Source organism: Callithrix jacchus, chromosome 14, assembly GCF_049354715.1.
Source record: "Callithrix jacchus isolate 240 chromosome 14, calJac240_pri, whole genome shotgun sequence".
Taxonomy (NCBI): Eukaryota; Metazoa; Chordata; class Mammalia; order Primates; family Cebidae; genus Callithrix; species Callithrix jacchus.
Genome location: NC_133515.1, coordinates 110,198,157 through 110,204,452, shown reverse-complemented (window position 1 = coordinate 110,204,452; position 6,296 = coordinate 110,198,157). Strand labels below are relative to the sequence as shown.

The 6,296-nt window shown below is 42.1% G+C and overlaps 1 non-coding gene across 1 annotated transcript; it reads right to left on the bottom strand.

The window, feature by feature from the left end:
- Window positions 1-3,653: 3,653 nt before the first annotated feature.
- LOC118147599 (small nucleolar RNA SNORA31) lies at window positions 3,654-3,782 on the bottom strand. The gene has a single exon (XR_004734041.1). It is a non-coding gene; the product is annotated as a small nucleolar RNA SNORA31 (small nucleolar RNA).
- Between the last annotated feature and the right edge of the window lie 2,514 nt (window positions 3,783-6,296).

Below are 6,296 nucleotides of genomic sequence, written 5' to 3'. Positions count from 1 at the left end.
TCCACCACTATGATCGGTCAGCTGCCACCAGGGTCCCTAAAGCAAGACTCTCCACCAGCACAAAGATTACAACTTGCTGAAGGCTGAGAGGATTGTCAGCATTTTTTAACAATAAAGTATTTTTTAATTAAAACACGTACTTTTCATAGACATAATGCTCCTGAAAACTTAGCCAAGAATATTGTATAAACATAACGTTTTATACACCGAGAAACAAAAAATATGTGTGACTGCCTTTATTGTACTTTATTTATTCTTTTATATGGTGGTCGAAAATGGAACCTGCAACGTCTCCGAGGTCCCCCTGTACATGGGCAGTCTCGAGATGAGAATGTTCTGAGACCCTTCCTTTTCCCTCCTAGCATTTTTGAATGGTGCATCTATATATGAAAATATCCTCTAATATTCATGTTATTCTGAAACAAATTCCTGGTGTCCTACCTGAGTCTTTGGAGAGTAAAAACATGCCCATAAATTTAAGATGATTCAAGATTCCTACCTGGGGCAAATTGCAACTTCTCTTTGAGCTTTAATCTTTATGTCTGAAAAAAAGGGTAGTTGAATACTTTAGTATTATGATTCTTTACAACTCTAAATATACTTTGGGGTAAATTTTCATGATCTGGTTTTATAATCCTAGGTTTTAAGATGCTGCATTAGGCATCGGTGTGAGGAAACTTACATCATTGAATAAATGTAAAACTATACATCTAAGGATTATTGAAATCGCTTAAGTGAACATGTTTATCTAATCAGCTGTAGAGAGAGAAACTGAGGGTTTGGGATTGATATATTTTACAGTTATTTGCCTCTCCTTTCCTTGATTTCTGAGAAATTTAGAGTTAAATCTGTGATCTGTGACTCAAATCTTTGGTACTGGTGTGGAAACTGATAGTATACATTTGGTGTATCTATCAAACTTATCCTTTTTTGCAGCTCAATTTCCTCTTTATTTTATTTATTTTAGCAAGCCCTCCATTCTTTAACATTTGTTTGTAAAAAAGAATGAATCTTAGTGTAAGGTGTCAGGAAGGGGTCCAGTTTCTGCTTTCTGCACATGGCTAACCAGTTTTCCCAACACCATTTGTTAAACAGGGAATCCTTTCCCCATTGCTTGTTTTTGTCAGGTTTATCAAAGATTGTATAGTTGTAGATATGTTGTGTTGCCTCCGGTGTCTCTGTTTTGTTCCATTGGTCTATATCTCTGTTTTGGTACCAGTACCATGCTGTTTTGATTACTGTAGCCTTGTAGTATAGTTTGAAATCCGGTAGTGTGATGCCCCCCGCTGTGTTCTTTTTGCTTAGAATTGACTTGGCTATGCAGGCTGTCTTTCGGTTCCATATGAAGTTCATGGTGGTTTTTTCCAGTTCTGTGAAGAAAGTCAATGGTAGCTTGATGGGGATAGCGTTGATTCTGTAAATTACTTTGGGCAGTATAGCCATTTTCACGATATTAATTCTTCCTAACCATGAACATGGAATGTTTCTCCATTGGTTTGTGTCCTCTCTGTTTTCATTGAGCAGTGGTTTGTAGTTCTCCTTGAAGAGGTCCCTTACGTTCCTTGTGAGTTGTATTCCAAGGTATTTTGTTCTTTTTTGTAGCAATTGTGAATGGCAGTTCGTTCTTGATTTGGCTTTCTTTAAGTCTGTTATTGGTGTAGACGAATGCTTGTGATTTTTGCACATTGATTTTATATCCTGAGACTAAAATTAACTCCAGATGGATTAAAGACTTAAACATAAGACCTGGCACGATAAAAACCCTAGAAGGAAATCTAGGCAAAACTATCCAGGACATAGGAGTAGGCAAGGGCTTCATGAACAAAACACCAAAAGCATTGGCAACAAAAGCCAAAATAGACAAATGGGACCTAATCAAACACAGCTTCTGCACAGCAAAAGAAACAGTCACTAGAGTGAATCGGCAACCAACAGAATGGGAAAAAATTTTTGCAGTGTACCCATCTGACAAAGGGCTGATATCCAGAATTTACAAAGAACTCAAACAGATTTATAGGAAAAAAACAAACAAGCCCATTCAAAAGTGGGCAAAGGATATGAACAGACACTTTACGAAAGAAGACATATATGAGGCCAACAATCATATGAAAAAATGCTCATCGTCACTGGTCATCAGAGAGATGCAAATCAAAACCACATTGAGATACCATCTCACGCCAGTTAGAATGGTGATCATTAAAAAATCTGGAGACAACAGATGCTGCAGAGGATGTGGAGAAATAGGAACACTTTTACACTGTTGGTGGGAGTGTAAATTAGTTCAACCATTGTGGAAGACAGTGTGGCGATTCCTCAAGGCCTTAGAAATAGAAATTCCATTTGACCCAGCAATCCCATTACTGGGTATATATCCAAAAGACTATAAATCATTCTACTATAAGGACACATGTACACGAATGTTCATTGCAGCACTGTTTACAATAGCAAAGACTTGGAATCAACCCAAATGCCCAATGATAATAGACTGGATTGGAAAAATGTGGCACATATACATCATGGAATATTATGCAGCAATCAGAAATGATGAGTTTGTGTCATTTGTAAGGACATGGATGAATCTGGAGAACATCATCCTCAGCAAACTGACACAAGAACAGAAAATGAAACACTGCATATTCTCACTCATAGACGGGTGATGAAAAATGAGAACACATGGAAACAGAAAGGGGAGTACTAAACACTGGGGTCTATTGGGGGGAAAAGGGAAGGGCCAGTGGGAGGGGGAGGTGGGGAGGGATAGCCTGGGGAGAAATGCCAAATGTGGGTGAAGGGGAGAAGGAAAGCAAAGCACACTGCCATGTGCGTACCTACGCAACTCTCTTGCGTGCTCTGCTCATGTACCCCAAAACCTAAAATCCAATAAAAAATTAAAAAAAAAAAAAAGAATGAATCAGGCCATATGTAAAGACATCACGGTTGACTAATTATGGCCACTCTTAAAAAGACAATGCAGTTATGTATTTAAAAGTGTAAATGGATGATGCTTCCTAATTCAGTAAGTGCTTTCCACATTGAATTTTCTTTTTTAAAAATCGGCACACTCAAAACTATATTGTCTTCTGCTTGATTAACCAAAAGTATGTCTCAACCCTGAGTCTGCCGGCAGCATCCTTAACATAGTTCAAAGGGTCTCTGGTTGAATCTGGCAGCTCAGGAATCAGAAGCTTCTGGTGGAAAGACAGCCTCTCACCAGTTGGCAGAGGGCAACATTGCTGGCGCCCTCCTGATTCCTTTCATGTTGGAGCAGAGACTCTTGCTCCCCCCGCAGTCAGCGAGCGCTTCTGTCACACGTATGTGTGTGGCATTGCTGTGTTCTCCCTCTGGCTATCTCCACATGTGTGCAAGTTTGCTGGACTTCGTGTTGAAAGTCATGTTGAGGTGGAGTTGTCAACCCTGTTTCCCCCCCACCCCCCCCCTTTTTTTTTTTTTTTTTGAGACGGAGTTTCTCCCTTGTTACCCAGGCTGGAGTGCAATGGCGCGATCTCGGCTCACTGCAACCTCCACCTCCTGGGTTCAGGCAATTCTCCTGCCTCAGCCTCCTGAGTAGCTGGGATTACAGGCACGCGCCACCATGCCCAGCTAATTTTTTTATTTTTAGTAGAGACGGGGTTTCACCATGTCGACCAGGATACAGATATATTCCCCAAGTCACTCTGGGCTGCCAGAAAGACAGAAAGGAAGTGCAGGGATTTCTTTCTTTTGTGTCCCAGAGCGAACCAAAAAACAACAGCAAACTGTTCAAGGTCTTTCGGTGGATGCGGGCCAGTCCTGCGTGTTAAAGGGCACCCTTAAGTGAGAAGAGTCTAAGTGACAAGAGGAAAGGTTGCCTGGATGAGGGCCTCCAGACTCTCTGAAGAAACGGAGGTGGGAGCGGCTCTTGGATCACCATTAATATTAGCCTTAATGTGTGAAGGAGCCAGAAGACAGCCCTTGAGGAGGATGTTGGCCAATTCTTAAAAAGTGCTTTTTACAGTGGTGATCATTGTCAGAGCATTACTTACAATAGAAGCAAGAGTTTCTTCTCTTTCTCAATATCGTTCTGAAATGCTACAGTGAAATACTTGTAGAAAAGCATTACAGAGTAGAAAAAGTGCATATTATTCAAGGTCTTTATAACCTAACTTATTTCAAAAGCAACAACAAGGAGATGTAATCTGTGTTTTTTCACTCTAGAAATCAATGTCTTAAGGGGTAGATACAAGTGGAATTTTAAATGCAAACTCAGAGCCCCCCAGATACAGCATTCTTTATCTCACACTGACATTTGATTAAATTAGACTGATGCATTTACAGAGGGAGTGATCCCCTTGAAGGATGTTCAGCATGCTAACAGTTTTCACCTGAAGTATTAATTGTAACAAACTCACTCACGGTGGCGGAGATATTTGCAAATCTGCCACACAGTGGTTTCAGATTCTGACTTTAGAGGGACAATTACTGAAGGCTGGTTCTGAGACAACATACCTGAAGCTCTAATTGACATTTCTGGGTTCCAGAAAGAAAAATCTGAAGAGCCGTGCACCAGTGAGGGTGTTTAAATAGTGTGATAAATTGTATAATTTAGTGCGGCATGTGGAGAAGAATATCCAGCTGTGAGTTAAGCAGGGAGGCACCATTCAGTTTGCAACGGTGTGTGTCTGGCAAGAGGAATGACAAAAACCACAAGATCAGCCCTGCTCTAAAGGTACTGACTCACCTGCTGGAGCTGGAAGTTTCGTTTATAATTACAGTTCCTTAGTCAAGAACAGAATTCAAAACACAGAAAAAAGAGAATAAGAGGGGCTCTTATTAAGATCAAGAGCAACATGTACAGGGTTTAATTAAAGCTACTCCAGGAAGCACAGAACTAATGTGAGCCCTGTCTGATTCTTCAACATCTTTAACCTGCCAAACGTCTCTAACGTATTATTAAATTACATAATCAGCACATACTTTTTTTGTGAGATGAAGAGCTCATTGCTTTACAAAAAGAGCTCAAATTTGTCCTTGTTGTTCAAACTAAGCCAGAGCCCATTCTCTGATTCAACCTCATATTCTATTATTTCTATTCGTATACTGATTCAAGCATTCAGTATTTTCAGATTCCTGGGTTTAGCAGGATTTTGCTTGTCACCAAGGATTGGCATTTAGATCTACCACAGCCTTTTTCTCATGGAGCTGTGAGTAGGACAAGAGGAGATATATAGAGATGATCAAAACAGGCTGTCACATGAGCACAACAGAGATGCTTTTGAGTCCTTTGTGAACCCAGAAGAGGAACGTTATCATAAATGACCTTCTGGATGTGACAATATTTTTGGATTTTTTAAAGAAGCAGCATAGTGCAATGAAAATGGCCAGGATTTTGAAGTCAGCAACCTGTGTGTAAATCTACGTATGAGTTGTGACATATGGGAGGAACATCTATCTGAGCCTCCTTTTCCTATCTGTCAAATGCAGTCAATCATACCCATATTCCAGAGTGGGGATGTGCATTTGGTGGTTTGAACGTCTGACAGCACACTGAGCACATGGTGAGTGTATCAGAGTTAGTAGTACTAGTTATTATGTTAGTACGTAGAGATTAGCAGGTGGGAAACAGGTAAGAAGGAAAGAACATTCTAAACAGGTGACAGGCAAACCGTGAGGTGAATAGAGAGAATGGCCTCCCCATAGCAGTGGCTGTACCTCATTCAAGCTGAAGGGCTTGTATTCCATACAAAGGGGTATAAAACTTGTCATGGGGTTGAGAAACTTACACAAAATTTTGTAAGAGAAAGTGGCACCTTCCATTTTATGTTTGACAAAGAATCCCTGGGTTCCATCTTAGAGATGAATAGGTATTGCTGAGCTAGGTCTGGAGAAACTGTCGGGCAGCCCTAGGGGATGGTGAAGGGGCAGTGAAAGCCAGAGCCAGTGGGCACATGCGGGAGATGTGCTGTGGGAGCCGGAGCCAGTGGGCACAGCCGGGAGATGTGCTGTGGAAGCCGGAGCCAGTGGGCAAAGCCGGGAGATGTGTTGTGGAAGCCGGAGCCAGTGGGCACATCTGGGAGATGTGCTGTGGAAGCCGGAGCCAGTGGGCAAAGCCGGGAGATGTGTTGTGGAAGCCGGAGCCAGTGGGCACAGCCGGGAGATGTGCTGTGGAAGCCGGAGCCAGTGGGCACAGCCGGGAGATGTGCTGTGGAAGCCGGAGCCAGTGGGCACAGCCGGGAGATGTGCTGTGGAAGCCGGAGTCAGTGGGCACAGCCGGGAGATGTGCTGTGGAAGCCGGAGCCAGTGGGCACAGCCGGGAGATG